The sequence below is a fragment of the Vicia villosa genome, linkage group LG1 (genome assembly GCF_029867415.1).
Source record: "Vicia villosa cultivar HV-30 ecotype Madison, WI linkage group LG1, Vvil1.0, whole genome shotgun sequence".
Classification (NCBI taxonomy): domain Eukaryota; kingdom Viridiplantae; phylum Streptophyta; class Magnoliopsida; order Fabales; family Fabaceae; genus Vicia; species Vicia villosa.
Window position 1 is genome coordinate 123455426 of NC_081180.1, and position 20300 is coordinate 123475725.

Genomic DNA, 20300 nt, shown 5'->3' on the forward strand with positions numbered 1-20300 from the left:
AGATGGAAATATGATTAAACCTAGCAAATAAGTTTAAAAATATGTACAAAAAGGTTTGTTAATTGATTTTAGAACAAAACTAATTTTTTTGGAATTTTTGAAATTTGTTTTTGGATATTTTAAGTTAATCAAAACATAATTATGCAAATAATTACACAAATAATTAAAACTTAAAGAGAAAATTATCCTAAATATGTACAAAATTAGTTTATGATATATAAACAATATTTAACACAAAGAACAATTTTTTTTTATGATTTTTTGACTAATTAAAATAATTAATAAGCAAATATACAAATACATACTAATTAATTATGAAAAATATTGAAATTTTGAAGAAAAATAAAATATTTTTGTTTCATAAAATAATATATTATTTTAGAAGTTTAAAATATTTTTTGTGGAATTTTTGGAAGTTTTTAACTATTTTTAATTAATTTATCAAAGAAACTAAAATAAAAATAGAAAATAAAATTAAAAATATAAGGATACTGATCTGGTGTGGCAATTAATGAAGGAGCATGGTGAGCTTGCATGTGTGAGGCGTTGGATTGGCTTTGAGATTGATCCAAGGGCACAGATTTGTAGTCACATGATGCACATGGTTAAAGTAGATCATGGGATTAGTGGGAGACCAAAGTCAGACTGGTCCCCACCTTCGCCTGCGTGGACCAATGGAAACAGAGGGAGAGAGAGCTGACTGTTGACTGACGAACCACGCTCGGACGCGTGGTCGTCTTCAACCTCCGTCCCATGCATTTTTTCTAGACAGATAGCGGGGGTTTTGAACCCCCTCTATTTTACAATAAGAAAACGTTATTTTTGGTAGCTTCCCAAACTCTATAATGTTTGAGAAGATGATTAGAAAGCTTGGTTTGTATTAATGTTGATTGGAGAATTGAATTTGAAATTTACAAAGTTATGGAAATTTTAGAGAATTTTGGTGACTTTCTTGACTATGCCTTGCAATATTTCGTGTCTCTCTCTTTTTGCTGAAGTATGATGCTTCTTTTATAGCCCAAAGTTGCTTGGAACTCAAGCTAAGAAGCTTTGTTGTCTTTGTTGAAAGTTTGATTTTTAAAATATTAAAAAATCTTTGAATTGTTGACCAAGCTTGACTCCATTCAATGCTCTTGTCTTGCTCTTCAATTCTTGCAGAAAAAATGAAGATTCCTTGAAGTGAGTCATACTTGGAGGCCAAGCAACCATTATCCATGCATTTTCCTTTTAATTTTAATCTTAAAGTAAGATAAAATTATGCAAAAAATGGCCAATAAAGATGTGGGCTTTGTCTTGGTCGTGGGAGGCCCATAGTAACATGGCAAAGATGTTTGGACCATAAAAACTTGGACTCATTTGGAAAAAAAACATTTTTGAGCAATGTTGATTTCATGCATTTTCCCAAAATTTAGCCAACTTCAACAAGGTGTAAATCCTTCAATTTTTGTCATATGAAGGAGATCTTGCACTTTTTGGAAACCTCAAAGAGTCCTCTAACCAATGTCTTTGGTCTCATATCAAAATGATTTTTGGTTCTCCTTGTGTGTCTATTTGAAAAAAGTGTCTTTTTGTTGACTTTGAAAATGACCTGTAATGTCTTTGGCCATATTTTTCAAATGGTGAATGCTATGACCATGGGATCAATTGCATTTGAAAGATAATTGAATTTCCTTCAAAATGAGCTTTGGTTGACATTTTTTGGATGAAGGATGAGAGAGTTATGATCAGTCAAAGTTGAGTTGACTTTTCAGGCAAAAACCCTAATTTTGAATCTTAGGGTTTTGTTGATTTTTGATCTTTCCTTGATGAATTGTGATCATCCAATGATCAAATGTTGAATCCTTTGACAAAATATGGACTTTGACAAAAAATTTCATTTTTGACTGTCAGTTGACTTTTTTGGTCAAACGGGTCGTCTGTTGACTGTTTGAGCTGCTGACGGTGCGTCTGAGTGAATTGAAGTTTGAAAATTTGTATGATGGTACTTTGAGATGTATGGATGTATATGAAATCCATTTGAGCTCTCAAAACTTGTTGCTCCTGTTAAAACAAGAAAAACCCTGATTAGGGACTGTCTGTATAGGAGGCAGTTAAGCGTACCTGATTTTTGTGCAGTGTTGAGTTTCTGCTAATCATGTGATATTCAGAAGACTTCTAACACAAAAATCTTGGAAATTTGAATTGTGAATGATTGATTTGATTGATTGTACAAATCACTGTGAATTGTACTGTCTGCAGTTTGTCTGTCAACCGACTGTTCGTGTACTGAAGCAGCAGTTAAAGTGAAAAATCAACCGTCAAAGTTAATTTTCTTTTTTTTTTTTGTTGTTATTTTTGTCTTTGTTTTGTGTGAAGCATGAAAATTTATTTACATGACTTGTTAGAAACAGAAACATAATAAATAACTGATATTTACGGTATGCGGGCAAAATTACCGATAATAACCTGAAAATTGTTTACTGCACAGAAATAGAAATATTTGACTGGCAGAAAACACACAAGTTAAGATTTGATTTTTGAAAAAGAGATTTGAAAAGATTTTGAAAATAATGGAATATAGTACAAAAGTTAGTGGGAAACCAAAAACAATTGTTACCAGTATAGTGTGAGTTTCCTGCTTCTGCGCCTGCAAAAAGAGTTAACTCTGCATGATTGTGTTAGTACTATTTATCTGTAAATAAATAAATAGTATTTGTGATGTAATGAACAGTATTTGGCGTTTGCGTAAGAATAAATTCCTCTGTAAGCCAAGCTACTGTATAAGAAAAGTTTCTGAAATTTAAGTACTTCATATGCTAGGATATTTGAAATAAAAATCCATGATTATATGAAACTCTTAATTTTCAGATTGGAGTTTTCTTGAAAAAAGATGTGGGCAAATTTTGGGGTATAACAGTTGCCCCTATTCAATCTTCTTAAACCTGAAGAGATTGTCTGAAATCTGAAGGTAGAAGATGATTGAATAATTAGATGCCCTGAAAATTTGCACTTACCTTGATCAGAAGAGATGTTGGAAGCTGCATTTGAATGTTGTCTGCGAAATGTTGTTGGCAGATTGAAACATTACCTGAGATGGGCTTTTCAGATGCCATCTGGAAAATGTGTTGAGGGTTTGTTCATCAGAATGAATCCATTGATTATATCTTGATGAAGGACTTGAAAGTTGATCATTGTGGAACCGTCTGAGGTATCACTTTAGATCTGCAAGATTAGATCGTTCTGGAACCGTCAGAGGTATCGCCTTAGATCTGCAATGTTAGATCGTTCTGGAACCGTCGGAGGTATCGCCTTAGATCTGCAATGTTAGATCGTTCTGGAACCGTTTGAGGTATCGCCTTAGATCTGTAATGCTAGATCGTTCTGGAACCGTTTGAGGTATCGCCTTAGATCTGCAATGTTAGATCGTTCTGGAACCGTCTGAGGTATCGCCTTAGATCTGTAATGCTAGATCGTTCTGGAACCGTCTGAGGTATAGCCTTAGATCTGCAATGTTAGATCGTTCTGGAACCGTTTGAGGTATCGCCTTAGATCTGTAATGTTAGATCGTTCTGGAACCGTTTGAGGTATCGCCTTAGATCTGTAATGCTAGATCGTTCTGGAACCGTTTGAGGTATCGCCTTAGATCTGTAATGTTAGATCGTTCTGGAACCGTTTGAGGTATCGCCTTAGATCTGTAATGCTTGTTGATAAGTGATTTGAGAAGGAGAGTTCTTCAGAGTGAATCTTTGATTTGATTGTATCTGAAAGGACTACATGTGATTGAGAACATCTTTGTTGAAGACATCTGTCTACCTGAAAAATCAAGTTAGTGATATGCAATGTCTATGATGTATGTATAATATGAGATCCTTGAACTAGAGGAGAAATATGCAAGTTATGTTGTGTATGAATATGCGTATGATGCATGATTGTGAATATGAATGCGAATATGAGCGTGAATATGAATGTGAATGTGAATATGAGTGTGGATGTGAATGTGAATGTGGCGCATGATTTATGCAGCTTAGAGCGTGTCAAGCTCCTGATTGGGAAAATAAATCCCTGCTAGCCATCTGGAAACGAAGGCATTGTGATTGGGAAAATAAATCCCTGCTAGCCATCTGGAAATGAAGACATCGTGGTTGTTGATGATCTTCTGTCTTGTTTGAGTACCCTTGGTTGGGGAAATTCTGCGAGAACCAGGATGTTCTATTGAAGAACCTTTGATTACTGCTCGAGGACGAACAGTAGTTTGAGAGTTCGAACTTTGATGCCCTTTGAAGTGGGAATGAGGAAGATGCATAATCCTCCGATGCACTATCTGACCAAGTTCGGGTGCGGAGATCACACCTTCTGAAGATAGTAATCTGGAACAATCCTGCTGAGGAATAAGACTTCTTTCGAAAGAAAAATCTTTTTGAGGGATTTGTTGAGGAATGTGTCTCTCTTGGGGAAACTTCCTTCTGATGCTGGTTTAGGATGATGTCCAAATAATTGGGACATGTCCCGAATGCCATTCCTGTTTTTCCTGGTAAACATCAATCATATTCAAATGCACATGTTCATCCAAAATTATCATTGGGATGCTTGCGTATTCAAAACAGAAAAAATGAAAATGTTAGTTTTGAGCATAAGCTGCATTGATTTTTGAAAAGGTGCCGTGATAGGCGGATTAGTATAAGGAGACAACAATCCTAGAAGTAGGAAATTGTCAGAAAGTTTTGAAAAGTATTTATGAAAAGAAATAGCTATGTGAGAACGATCCAGTCAAGTTTCAATTCTGCTATTGCCAATCTGTCTTCGAGCATCTCATCCCTCGCTTGTTGGAAGAAAGTGATTGGACTGATCGGTGTCTTTGAGGTGTTGAACCTTGTCGGTGAGTAGGCAGTTGAGCGGGACATAGTTGTATGCTTTATTCCCTAATTTTTGCCTAGGCTGCCCTTTCAGGTTTTCAGCCTACCGGGATTGTATTTGTTTTGTCTCTAATTTTTGCCTGGATCGCCCTTTCGGGTTTTCAATCCACCGAGACGCTCATTTTTGCCTAAGTTGCCCTTTCAGGTTTTCAACTTAGCGAGCTGTATTTTTATTTTTTAAGCAAAGTACTTTTTGACTATGTCCGCATTCACAGGGTGTGGGAAATCCTCGCCATCCATGGTGGTAAGCAACATGGCACCGCCGGAGAATATTTTCTTGATTATGAATGGTCCCTCGTAGGTGGGGGTCCATTTGCCTCTGGGATCACCTTGTGGTAAGATGATGCGTTTGATAACCAAGCCACCAGTTTGGTATGCTTGACTTTTGACTTTCTTGTTGAATGCTTTGATCATGCGCTTTTGGTATAGCTGGCCATGACAGATAGCTGCAAGTCTTTTCTCATCGATCAAGTGTATTTGGTCGAATCGAGTTTGAATCCAATCGTCTTCGTCTAGATCGGCTTCTTTCATGATCCTTAAGGAAGGAATCTGGATTTCGATTGGGAGAACTGCTTCCATACCGTAGACTAACGAGAATGGAGTTGCCCCTGTTGAAGTACGCGCAGATGTGCGATAACCATGAAGAGCAAAAGGTAACATCTCATGCCAGTCTTTGTAGGTTACTGTCATCTTTTGTATGATTTTCTTGATGTTTTTGTTGGCGGCTTCGACAGCGCCGTTCATCTTTGGTCGATATGGAGAAGAATTATGATGTTTGATCTGGAACTGCGTGCAGAGTTCAGTAATCATTTTGTTGTTTAGATTCGTGCCATTGTCAGTGATGATCCTTTCGGGGATGCCGTACCGACAAATGAGATTGTGCTTGATAAACCTGGCTACCACATTCTTGGTGACAGAAGCATATGAAGCTGCCTCTACCCACTTTGTGAAGTAGTCAATAGCGACCAGGATAAAGCGATGTCCGTTGGAAGCAGTAGGTTTGATTTCTCCAATCATATCAATACCCCACATTGCGAAAGGCCAAGGAGCCGTCAGAACGTTTAATGGAACTGGAGGTACATGCACTTTGTCGGCATATATCTGGCATTTGTGACAAGATTTGGAATGATGATGGCAATCTGTCTCCATGGTAGACCAGTAGTAACCTGCTCTCAAGATCTTTTTAGCCATTGTATGTCCGTTGGAATGAGTACCGAAGGTACCATTGTGTATGTCTTCCATGATTTGTTCTGCTTCCTTCTTGTTTACGCAACGAAGTAAAGTCGAGTCATGGTTGCGCTTGTACAAAGTTCCATTGCTTAGGAAGAATTTGGAGGCAAATCTCCTTAGAAACTTTCTGTCGTTAATAGATGCTCCTTCAGGGTACTCCTGGGTTTCGAGATACCTTTGTATTTCATGGAACCATGATTTGTCTTCCATTTGTTTGGTATCGATCTCATTGCAATAGGCTGGTTCGTCTTGCCTGTAAATGGTGATCATAGGAGCTTCGTCGTCCCAATTGACTTTGAACATGGATGACATGGTAGCTAAGGCATCAGCTAGTTGATTTTCTTCGCGTGGGATGTGTTCGAAAGTGATCTCCTCGAAGTAAGGAATCAAACTCAACACATGTTCTTTGTATGGAATTAGATTTGGGTGCTTTGTGTCCCATTCCCCTTTGACTTGGTAGATTACCAAGGCCGAGTCTCCGTAGACTTCAAGGAATTTGATTTTTAGATCAATTGCAGCTTTGAGACCCAGAATGCATGCTTCGTATTCGGCTATATTGTTGGTGCAATTGAAACACAATCTGGCGGTGAAGGGTGTATGACCTCCTGTGGGGGAAATGATCACAGCTCCGATGCCATTGCCGAGCGCATTAGAAGCTCCGTCAAAAACCATAGTCCATCGGGATCCTGGTTGTTTGTAGTCATTGACTAGCATAATGTCTTCGTCTGGGAAGTCAAAGTTCAATGCCTGATAATCATCTACTGCTTGATGAGCTAAATGATCAGCTACCACACTTCCTTTGATTGCTTTTTGCGAAGTGTATTGAATGTCATATTCTGTTAGGATCATTTGCCATCTTGCAATCCTTCCAGAGAGAGCAGGTTTTTCGAACACGTATTTGATTGGATCCATCTTGGAGATCAGGAAAGTGGTGTGATTTAGCATATACTGTCTTAGTCGGCGAGCCGCCCATGCTAAGGCACAGCAAGTTTTTTCGAGTAGTGAGTATCTTGTTTCACAATCGGTAAACTTTTTGCTAAGATAGTAGATTGCGTGCTCCTTTCGACCGGAATCGTCATGTTGTCCGAGTACACACCCCATTGAATCTTCTAACACAGTTAGGTACATTATCAGAGGTCTGCCTTCCACAGGAGGTAACAAGATTGGCGGTTTTTGAAGGTATTCTTTGATTTTATCAAAGGCTAACTGGCATTTGTCATTCCATCTTTCCACTTGATCTTTCTTCAGTAATTTGAAGATTGGCACACAAGTAGGAGTCATATGGGCAATGAATCTGGCTATGTAGTTTAGACGTCCCAAGAATCCTCTGACTTGTTTCTCGGTACGGGGTATAGGCATTTCTTGAATGGCTTTGACCTTGGCAGGATCAACCTCAATACCTTTACTGCTGACGATGAAACCTAAGAGTTTACCGGATCTTACTCCAAAGGTACACTTGTTCGGGTTCAGTCGCAATCTGTATTTCTTGAGTCTGTCAAACAGCTTGTGTAAATGACTCAAATGTTCTTCTTCGGTGTTGGATTTTGCGATCATGTCATCGACATACACCTCTATTTCCTGATGAATCATATCATGAAATAGTGTTACCATTGCTCGTTGGTAGGTAGCTCCAGCATTTTTTAGACCAAAGGGCATTACTTTGTAACAAAAGGTTCCCCAGGGAGTTGTGAAGGTTGTTTTTTCCATGTCTTCGGGTGCCATCTTGATTTGATTGTACCCTGAGAATCCGTCCATAAAGGAGAATACCTTGCATTGTGCGGTATTGTCAACTAGTACATCGATGTGCGGTAAAGGGAAATCATCTTTAGGGCTTGCCCGGTTCAGATCTCTGTAGTCTACACACATTCTGACTTTCCCGTCTTTTTTGGGTACAGGCACGATGTTAGCTATCCAAGGAGGATAACTTACAACTTTTAGGAATCCGGCATTGAATTGTTTTTCAACCTCGTCTTTGATCTTTTTTGACATATCAGGCTTACTCCTTCGCAGTCTCTGTTTGACCGGAGTGCTTCCTTCTTTGATTGGCAGGCGATGAACTACAATGTCCGTGTCAAGGCCAGGCATATCTTGATAAGACCAGGCGAATATCTCGGCGTAGTCTTGCAACAATTGAATCAGTCTTTGCTTGACACTGTTTTCTAAGTCAGCCCCAATTCTGACCTCTTTCTTTTCTTCGTCACTGCCCAAGTTGATGACCTCAATCGGCTCCTCATGAGGCTGTATGGCTTTTTCTTCTTGTTCTAGAAGTCTTGCAATTTCTCTTGGCACTTCACAATCTTCCTCACTTTCGTCCTCAGTTTGGTAGATCGGATTTTCAAAGTCATGACGGGCAATAGCAGAGTCGTTATTGACTGGATCCAGCGTGTATGTGAATCTGCATGGTAGATATGTGAGTGTGTATGAAGAGAAAAACATAGCTATTTGAAAGCGAATAAAGAAAGAAAAAGGATCACAAAATTTTGAACATGCAAGCATCCCATGATTTTATTGGATGCACATAATCATGATATGACAAACCCTTTTTGTAGAAGGACCGTTGTGCTAAGGCACACGGCTTTCAAGCTCATGGTTCGATTGTTCAGGAACCACTTTTATCTTTGCACAATATACACAAAGAAAACAGGAAATGGCATTTACTCCTGATCAAAGGAGATCACATCCTCTGCTTTCCAGTTGTTCAATCCACCGTTGTTAGCAGGGAGCACCCAGCTGTTCCAGTTGCAGTTGTTCTTTTCGTCTTCCGTAGCATTGATTCCGCTAGTGGGAAAATGCGTAGGTAATTCTTCAGGATAAGTTGGATGATTTGTTGGATATGAGAATCCAGGTGGAGGTCCCTCTATTGGCTGAGCGAGATGCTCGATAAGGCCGTCCCATGCAGTAGGAATGATGTTTTGAATAGAGACTTGTGCATCCTGATAAGGAGTGTACTGTGACAGAAAATAACCTTCGTTGTTTGGCATCTTCCTGGCTTCTTCAAGAGCGAAGTTGTCGTCGTACTGTTCGTCCCATCCAGTCGGGACAATGTCTTTGATGGGAGTTGAAAAGCTCGGAGGAGCGGAATATTTCACCATATAGTCGTATTTGCCGCTGGGTTCTCCTAGCGTGTCCCATACTTCTTTGGGTGGATTTTGATATTGCTGAGTGACGGGACTTGTGATACTTCCGTCATTTTGATTACTCTCTTCTGTTGGAGTAAGATCTTCCAGAGCAATGTAAGAATTCTGAGGTGTGATATACTGGTAGTTGTAACCGTCATTTGGTCCTCCCACAGCATCCCACATTCCCATGGTAATGGGTGGAATTTCGTCTGGATATGGCTGAATGATGTGGTTCAAGTATGTCCCTTCATCATCAATGGCGTTTACTTCTTGGCTGGCGAAGTGTGATATTAACCCTTCAGAGCGAGGATTTTGATCATTCTTTTGATTTTCACCATTATAGCCCAGACCTAGCTTGTCGGACTTGTAGGGTATATCAGGGAGTTGTCCCCATACTGTGCGATCACCCTGTTCAATCATGGCTTTGGCATCTTTGAGAGAAGCCATAGTTGTAGCTGGAGTAGCAGGAATATGCTTGGTGGTAGAGATATCTGGAGATACAACCTCAAAAGCTTGATACGGAGTTTCGATGGATTCGCCCTCCATCTCAACATACTTGTCGTTGCTCAAGTGACTGACCATATATTCTTCTTCGCCATAGACTGTGACAACCTTTCCTTTTACTGGGTATTTTAACTTCTGATGCAGGGTAGAAGTTACAGCGTTTGCCCCATGTATCCAAGGGCGTCCTAGTAAACAGGAGTATGTTGGAAGAACGTCTATTACGGAAAAGATAACATCGAAAGTTTGAGAGCCCACTCTGATTGGGAGCTTAACTTCTCCGTACACCGTTCTTGTTGACCCATCGAAGGCTCTTACAACCACATCACTTGGTTGTAGCACAACTCCTTTGAAGTCAAGTTTTTCCAGTATTACCTTTGGTAACACGTTTAGAGAGGAACCATTGTCTATTAGCACATGAGACAGAGTGGTGCCGTTGCATTCGATAGAGATGTGCAGGGCCTTGTTGTGATTTCTTCCAGCAGGAGTTAGATCCACATCAGAGAAACCAAGACCATTGGGCACTGTAAGACTGGCGACACAATTCTCAAATTGGTCGATTGGGATTTCTTGAGGCACATGCGCAGCTTGAAGGAACTTCATTAGAGCTTTAGCATGAGCTTCTGAATATTTTAGCAGAGATAACATTGAGATTTTTGAAGCAGTATGCCCCAGTTGCTCGACAATATTGTAATCACTTTTGCAGATGATTTTCAATATTTCGTCCATCTCTTGCTTTGATGGATCCTCAGCAGTGATCTCTACCGGATTTTGAACTGGTTCGATCAGTGGCTCTTTGCCTCGAGTGTTGATATCTGGAATAGGAATTGGAACCTGGATTGGACTAGCAGCAATATTTGGAGAAATTTCTGGTGAAAAGATTCTTCCACTTCTCGTGATCTTGCTAGTGCCTGCAATGTTACTTACAGCTGAAGTAGTTAGTGTTGCGTCCTCTTTAGTCGAGGGATCCTGCTTAACTCCATGAATGTAAACATTAGTGTCATATCCCCATGGGACAGCTTTGTCTGAGGAGTATGGAAATGGAGTTGGTCTAGCAATGACTACTGATGCCACTTTGAGTGTAGCAGAAAGTTTGAATGGAGCCTTGGTAGAGATTTTGAATGGTAAGCTGGAGATCACTGAGACGTCTTCCATTCTTATCCCGTTGGCAAAGACTTTGCCCAACATGTCCATAGAAGGGAGCCTCTCAAACATAATGATACGGCGATCCATGTGTTTTTGAATTCCCATCTTTAGATTTTCACAACCATTGGGTTGGCGTGAGCAATAAAAGCAGTCGGGATCACAACCTGGAAAGTAACCAGCTTGGATGAACTTTCTTTTGACTTCGAGGAGTGGAATTGATACTTCGTTCACATCATAAATGTAAACTGTGTCTATGATAGCATTAACAGTTTTGTCATGCTTTGGCATAGGTGCTGTGATGACATTTGGAGTTTCTGGAGGATCGAACTCAATTTCTCCAGCATCTATCATGTCTTGGATTTTATTTTTCAGGGCCCAGCAGTGATCTGCGTCATGTCCTGGACAGTTTGAATGATAGGCACATGTTGCATCAGGGCGATAATTCAGAGAAGAAGTATTGACATTCTTCGGAGGACCCCTTAATGTGATCAGATCCGCTTTAAGCAAGTGCTGCAATGCCTGAGAGATTGGCATGTTGATTTTGGTGAAAGTTCTTCTTGGTGCATCTGGTCGATGCGTATATTTTGGCTGTTGATCTTTTTGAGGTGCAGATGCGGAGATCATAACTGCCCCTACAGATTGATGCTGATCACTTTTGTGACTTGTCTGAATTTGCGCTGTATTGACCTCATTTCTGATGGGCCTTTTTGTAGTACCAGAGGAGGATCCTACTTGAATTTTTCCATTTCGAATGCCACTTTCGACACGTTCTCCGGTCAGTATTAGGTCAGTGAAACCTGATGATGAACTTCCCAGCAAATGGCTATAGAATGGGCCAGTTAAAGTGCCCATGAACATGTCGACTAGTTCGCGATCAGATAAGGGTGGTTGAACCCTTCCAGCCATATCTCTCCACTTTTGTGCATACTCTTTGAAACTTTCTTTTGGTCCCATAGACATGCCTCGCAATTGAGTACGAGTGGGTGTAAGATCAGCATTGTATTGGTACTGTTTGTAAAAAGCAGCAGCTAATTCTTCCCAAGTATGAACCTTGGTATTTTCTAGCTGGTAGTACCATTCGAGTTGTGTACCTGACAGACTTTCTTGGAAAAAGTGAATCCACAATTTGTTATCTGTTGTATGAGGTTGTATCTTCCTCACATAAGATCTCAAATGTAGTTTTGGACAAGAAACTCCATCATACTTTGCAAAGGTTGGAACTTTGAATTTTGGAGGGATGACAACATCCGACACGAGTCCCAGATCATTGAAATCTAAGCCAGGTATTTTTTGTATTTCCATAGCTTTCATACGATCCTCCAACTGTTGGTATTTGTCATCATCCTGTTCGTCTCCAGAATGATCTTCTTCTTCATTTGAAGAGAGAGAGGGTTTAGCAGAACCCTGGTTGCTTTGATTATCTTCTTGTTCACCATCACCGACTATTTCAGGGATTGGTGGCTTTTTGATCTTTTTGACAGGGATCTTGATCTTCCTTCTCAGGTAACTCAAGCCTGCAGATTCTTTGGGCTTCTTCTTCTTCTTGAGTATCAGGGCTTTCAGCTCTTGTTGCCCCTTTGCCAGTTCCAGAATTGCCACTTGAACTTGGGCATTCTGTACTTCGAGATTCTTGATGCTTGCCTCAGATTCCATCTCTTCTGACTGAAATAAACAGCGAAGAGATGAGAAACCCGTCATGAGAACCTGTTATGAAATGTGTATGACTGGATGCCATGTATGCAATGTGTATGCAATGTATATGAATGCAATGTATGAAATGCAATGTATGAAATGCAATGTGTATGCAATGCATGTGAATGCATGTGTGCAATGTTTTCAAGGATCATAGAGTCTAGATTTGTTAAAGAAGCAACAAACGTTAGTTAATCAATTTATTCTTTTTTCTTTGCCTCATTTGGGCTTACAAGACAGAAAATAAAATAAATGATCTTTCAGGTCTCCCGTGGGTGCTTTTTCTTTGTCCCCAGGAATGCGTTGATTCTTTGTTCTTCTTGAAGCTGTCTGGTGAGCTCGAATAGCCTTCTCTCATAGTCCTGACAGTGTTCTTTGAAGGTGTCTCTTTCCTCTTTGAGTTGAACCCAGGATTTTTGCAACTCTTCCAAGTCAGTTGGCATATCCGGGTGTAGAATAACTTGAGGTTCGTAACCTTCGACTTCTGATTCGATAGTCACAGGTAGAACAGCGGGATAGGGCATCATGAGTTTTTGAGCATGAGTACGCACCCATCTGAGGTAAAGTTCCATAGGAATAGAATTCCATTGCCCCAGAGTTTTGCTTTCTATTCTATAGACACTGTCCCAAGCCTGTATGAATCTTCGTCGGTGTCTGTGAGAATCATTCTCGTAATCAAACACAATGCCACGGATAATCATGTCATGAGGACCGTTGCTTCTTGCATATCCGAGTTGGCGTAGAGCTAGAGAGGGATTGTAAGTGATACCTCCTTTAATGCCAAGGAGTGGCACATTAGGGTATTCTCCACAATGATCAATGATAGTAATGTCTCTTTGAAAGAAGTTGTTCCATCGGATATCTGAATGAGATAAAGACATGATTCTGTAAGACCATTGTGCTCTTTGTTCATTTCTCAGTACTGATCGGGGAAGATGACATGTAAACCACCTAGCCAGCAGTGGTATACAGCACATGAGAGTTCCTCGCTTCTTCGTGGTACGAATGTGTAGAGAGTGTAGGATGTCTCCCAGCAATGTTGGTACCGGGTTGCGAATTAGGAAAAGGTTGATGATGTGTACACTTATGAACTGGTCGGAATTAGGGAACAAAACCAACCCATAGATCAAAAGAGCCATAACTTCTTCAAAAGCTGGATAACTTTTGTTTTCTAGCAGTAGTCGAGCCTTTTCCAGTAAGAATTTGGCAAGCAAACCCTCAACTCCACTCTTTGTTTCCCAATTGGATTTGATTTCTGACTTTTGCAGATGTAAAGCAGCAGCAATGACTTCAGGTTTTGGTTTTCTTTCTAAACCAGTGAAAGGTAATTGATCTCGGATTGGTAATCCAATTAATTCAGAGAATTCTTCCAAAGTGGGTACCAACTGGTAATCAGGAAATGTGAAGCAATGATGTTCAGGGTCGAAGAACTGGAACAGGACCCGTATCATGTCTTCTTCAAACTTTGAGGTAACCAAATGGAGTAGGTGACCATGCTTTTCAGTGAATTGAGCATTCCTGGGGAATTCTGCTACCAAGACTTTGAGTTCAGATGGCACCGTTGAGATATTGATTCGGATGTAATCTCTGGTGGCGGGAGCCATTACCTGCAAAAACAAAAGTAAACTCTTTGATCCTTGAAATGTGTAGTGAAAAATGATGTGTTTATGATGCAAACATGTGGCACACAAAAACAAATCAAACAATAGCCTTAGGTTTAAAGGCTTGCATGAGGTTGATAGGTGATACCCTCCCCTCTGAAGTTGAGTTGGTTGAAAACCTGTCCTAGAATAGTATTCGGGTTCTATGATCCTTGGAGACAACATCTCAATACGGCGCTCGGACGGCCGATCAAGAATATTCCTCGAGGATAACTAGCTTCGATCAATTTCAAAGCTAGCCACTTAATAGGCCACAAGTCAAGTTCAACTAAAAGGTTCTAAGACAAATTAGTGTTAATGACACTTCGGAAGCCTAATATACTCCTTGATCGCTTTCAAGGGACATCAGTATAAACCAAAGTATCACACTAACGATGACTACCAGATCAACCGTATCGGTACATGCCGTACAGTTTCCTTGGTCTATTGTCATATACTTAAGGTATCTCGAGATTCGGGTTAGAATCTTTCACACAAGCAAAGTACCCAAGCAAACCTGTGAAAAGTAAAGCAATCAGATCAAACAATTGAAAACATCGAAATGATCTATACTCTAAAGGTAACCCCTTTTGAAAACATTTTGAATTTGTATTCCCCAGCAGAGTCGCCAGTTCTGTGGACCGTCCTTTCGGGCCATACCCCTCCGTGGGTGGGATACGTGAACTGACTCTTTTTTGTCGATCGGACGCTTTCGCGTCACTTTTGAAAAAGTTTACAGAGTCGCCACCGACCTTTTATTTTATCCAATGAAGGAAAGGTTTATAAAAGAAACAGAAAAAAGACCTTTGAGAGATTCTGGGTAAGGGGGTAGGTTATACAAAGGGAAGGTGTTAGCACCCTTTGTATCCATGGTTATCCATGGGCTCTTTAGTTTGCTTAGCTCATTTGCTTTACTTTTCAATTGATTCGGAATGCTTTACCTGTGTTTTTGAAATACCTTTGCAAATAGAATTTGTAATGATCCTTGTGCGGATATATACAAATGCTTGTTTATCTTTCGAAAGATGTTTTGAAAAGATCGTTAATTTTGTAATGATCCGTGTTTGGATGTATACAAAATATTGTCTTTTGGAAAATTCGTTTTAAAAAACAACAGTGTATGAGAATTTTGTTTGTTTTGATTTTGAGCAAGCAAACTAGGAGGTCTACCCTGAGTTAGGAGGTCTTTATCCTTGTTCCCTTTAAAAATCTATCCATTCGTCGGATATAAACAAAAGGTTCGATTTTGTACTCGAAACAGTAGAAATGTAACTTTGATTTTGAAAAGAGTGAAAAGGGGTTACCCTAGGAGGTGCAAATGTGATTGTGATTGAATTCAGATATTTATCTTTGAAGTTAGTGATCTGACGGTTCAGTTTTATCTTTGACATACACGCAGTTTATATGGGTGCTGGAAATTAAAATGCGGAAATGTAAAGTGCAGAAAGTAAATCTACACTATTACATCGATTGTGCGGGAAATGTAAACTAGCCTATTTACATGAATTTGACATCCTATACATTTATCTAGGAATTTTAAATTGCAAGAAATAAAAGGCATATTTTTGTATTTTTGTGATTTATTTTAAATATTATTAATGCATTATTAATTAATTTAAAATAAAGAAAAGATGGAAATATGATTAAACCTAGCAAATAAGTTTAAAAATATGTACAAAAAGGTTTGTTAATTGATTTTAGAACAAAACTAATTTTTTTGGAATTTTTGAAATTTGTTTTTGGATATTTTAAGTTAATCAAAACATAATTATGCAAATAATTACACAAATAATTAAAACTTAAAGAGAAAATTATCCTAAATATGTACAAAATTAGTTTATGATATATAAACAATATTTAACACAAAGAACAATTTTTTTTTATGATTTTTTGACTAATTAAAATAATTAATAAGCAAATATACAAATACATACTAATTAATTATGAAAAATATTGAAATTTTGAAGAAAAATAAAATATTTTTGTTTCATAAAATAATATATTATTTTAGAAGTTTAAAATATTTTTTGTGGAATTTTTGGAAGTTTTTAACTATTTTTAATTAATTTATCAAAGAAACTAAAATAAAAATAGAAAATAAAATTAAAAATATAAGGATACTGATCTGGTGTGGCAATTAATGAAGGAGCATGGTGAGCTTGCATGTGTGAGGCGTTGGATTGGCTTTGAGATTGATCCAAGGGCACAGATTTGTAGTCACATGATGCACATGGTTAAAGTAGATCATGGGATTAGTGGGAGACCAAAGTCAGACTGGTCCCCACCTTCGCCTGCGTGGACCAATGGAAACAGAGGGAGAGAGAGCTGACTGTTGACTGACGAACCACGCTCGGACGCGTGGTCGTCTTCAACCTCCGTCCCATGCATTTTTTCTAGACAGATAGCGGGGGTTTTGAACCCCCTCTATTTTACAATAAGAAAACGTTATTTTTGGTAGCTTCCCAAACTCTATAATGTTTGAGAAGATGATTAGAAAGCTTGGTTTGTATTAATGTTGATTGGAGAATTGAATTTGAAATTTACAAAGTTATGGAAATTTTAGAGAATTTTGGTGACTTTCTTGACTATGCCTTGCAATATTTCGTGTCTCTCTCTTTTTGCTGAAGTATGATGCTTCTTTTATAGCCCAAAGTTGCTTGGAACTCAAGCTAAGAAGCTTTGTTGTCTTTGTTGAAAGTTTGATTTTTAAAATATTAAAAAATCTTTGAATTGTTGACCAAGCTTGACTCCATTCAATGCTCTTGTCTTGCTCTTCAATTCTTGCAGAAAAAATGAAGATTCCTTGAAGTGAGTCATACTTGGAGGCCAAGCAACCATTATCCATGCATTTTCCTTTTAATTTTAATCTTAAAGTAAGATAAAATTATGCAAAAAATGGCCAATAAAGATGTGGGCTTTGTCTTGGTCGTGGGAGGCCCATAGTAACATGGCAAAGATGTTTGGACCATAAAAACTTGGACTCATTTGGAAAAAAAACATTTTTGAGCAATGTTGATTTCATGCATTTTCCCAAAATTTAGCCAACTTCAACAAGGTGTAAATCCTTCAATTTTTGTCATATGAAGGAGATCTTGCACTTTTTGGAAACCTCAAAGAGTCCTCTAACCAATGTCTTTGGTCTCATATCAAAATGATTTTTGGTTCTCCTTGTGTGTCTATTTGAAAAAAGTGTCTTTTTGTTGACTTTGAAAATGACCTGTAATGTCTTTGGCCATATTTTTCAAATGGTGAATGCTATGACCATGGGATCAATTGCATTTGAAAGATAATTGAATTTCCTTCAAAATGAGCTTTGGTTGACATTTTTTGGATGAAGGATGAGAGAGTTATGATCAGTCAAAGTTGAGTTGACTTTTCAGGCAAAAACCCTAATTTTGAATCTTAGGGTTTTGTTGATTTTTGATCTTTCCTTGATGAATTGTGATCATCCAATGATCAAATGTTGAATCCTTTGACAAAATATGGACTTTGACAAAAAATTTCATTTTTGACTGTCAGTTGACTTTTTTGGTCAAACGGGTCGTCTGTTGACTGTTTGAGCTGCTGACGGTGCGTCTGAGTGAATTGAAGTTTGAAAATTTGTATGATGGTACTTTGAGATGTATGGATGTATATGAAATCCATTTGAGCTCTCAAAACTTGTTGCTCCTGTTAAAACAAGAAAAACCCTGATTAGGGACTGTCTGTATAGGAGGCAGTTAAGCGTACCTGATTTTTGTGCAGTGTTGAGTTTCTGCTAATCATGTGATATTCAGAAGACTTCTAACACAAAAATCTTGGAAATTTGAATTGTGAATGATTGATTTGATTGATTGTACAAATCACTGTGAATTGTACTGTCTGCAGTTTGTCTGTCAACCGACTGTTCGTGTACTGAAGCAGCAGTTAAAGTGAAAAATCAACCGTCAAAGTTAATTTTCTTTTTTTTTTTGTTGTTATTTTTGTCTTTGTTTTGTGTGAAGCATGAAAATTTATTTACATGACTTGTTAGAAACAGAAACATAATAAATAACTGATATTTACGGTATGCGGGCAAAATTACCGATAATAACCTGAAAATTGTTTACTGCACAGAAATAGAAATATTTGACTGGCAGAAAACACACAAGTTAAGATTTGATTTTTGAAAAAGAGATTTGAAAAGATTTTGAAAATAATGGAATATAGTACAAAAGTTAGTGGGAAACCAAAAACAATTGTTACCAGTATAGTGTGAGTTTCCTGCTTCTGCGCCTGCAAAAAGAGTTAACTCTGCATGATTGTGTTAGTACTATTTATCTGTAAATAAATAAATAGTATTTGTGATGTAATGAACAGTATTTGGCGTTTGCGTAAGAATAAATTCCTCTGTAAGCCAAGCTACTGTATAAGAAAAGTTTCTGAAATTTAAGTACTTCATATGCTAGGATATTTGAAATAAAAATCCATGATTATATGAAACTCTTAATTTTCAGATTGGAGTTTTCTTGAAAAAAGATGTGGGCAAATTTTGGGGTATAACACTATGCTTTGAAGATGAACAAAAATGTTCATGTCAAGAAAAATGATGGAAAGAAGATGGTGATGAAATGTATGGAAGGATGCACTTTTCACATGAGGATTAGTAAAAAGGTTGGCAATCAATTTTGGCAAGTTGTAAGTTTGGTTGATGAACACAATTGTTCTAGAACTCCAAATAACAGGCAAGCAAAGACTACATATCTGGCTAAGCAGTTTGGCCACATTCTTAGACACAACCCTGATATGAAGCCAGCAGGATTGATAGCTCAAGCTATTGATAGATGGGGTGTGAAATTGTCACGGGATCAGGCATACAGGGCTAAGAGAAAGGCTATGGATTTGTTACAAGGTGCTTCTATGGACCAATTCAACCATTTGAGAAGTTATGCACAAGAGTTACTAAAATCTAACCCTAGTAGCACTTGTGTGATTAGATGTTCTCCTTCAACTGAAGGCCCTGTGTTTGAAAGGATTTACGTATGTCTGGAGGCTTGCAAGTATGGTTTTGCAATGTACTGTAGGCCATTGATAGGGTTGGATGCGCGTTTCTTGAAAGGTGATTTTGGAGGGCAATTGATGGCTGCTGTTGGGAGGGATGGAAACAATAGGATTTTTCCTATTGCTTATGTTGTTGTGGAAGCAGAAACAAAAGATGCATGGGATTGGTTCATCAAACTTCTACTGGAAGATTTGGAAGCCATAAACAAAAGAGCTTATGCTTTTATTTCCGACCAACAAAAGGTATGGATCTTGATTGTTTCATGGTGACATGCTATATATTCATTCTCATTTATTATATGTCTTGTTTTTATAATAGGGTTTGGTACCAGCAATTCAAGCTGTGAGTGATCATGTAGAATAACGCCTTTGTGCAAAGCACTTATATGGGAATTGGAAGAAGAAAAATCCAGGGCTTGAATTCAAAGAGGTTATGTGGAGTGCAGCAAGAGCAACAACTGTGCCACAATGGGAAAGGGCAATGGCAAGGATGAAGAACATGAAACAATCAGCATGGAAGGACATGATGGATATCCCTGCACATTATTAGAGTCGATCTCACTTCAAAACATATTCCAAATGTGATCTTCAGGTGAACAACATGTGTGAGGCTTTCAATAGGGCAATTCTGGAATATAGGGATAAGCCAATTATCACTTTATTGGAAGGCATTAAACACTACCTTACAAAGAGGCTAACTAAGCAAAAGGAACTCATGAGTAGCTACAACGGTGACATATGCCCTAAGATACAAGTGAGTCTTGAAAAGAAGAAGAAGATTGCACAACATTGGACACCCACATGGCATGGTGACGATAATATGGCAATATATGGTGTGACTAATGGAAGGGATACATATGTTGTTAATCTGAAGAAAGAGACTTGTTCATGTAGGAGATGGGATTTAACTGGAATCCCTTGCAGTCATTCGATCACATGTATGTGGCAAATCAAGAAAAAACCTGAAGACTATGTTTCTTAATATTACAGGTATTATGATCTACTATCTGAATTGCATCTGTGTATTAATGTTGTATGAACTAATTCTGACTACTATTATG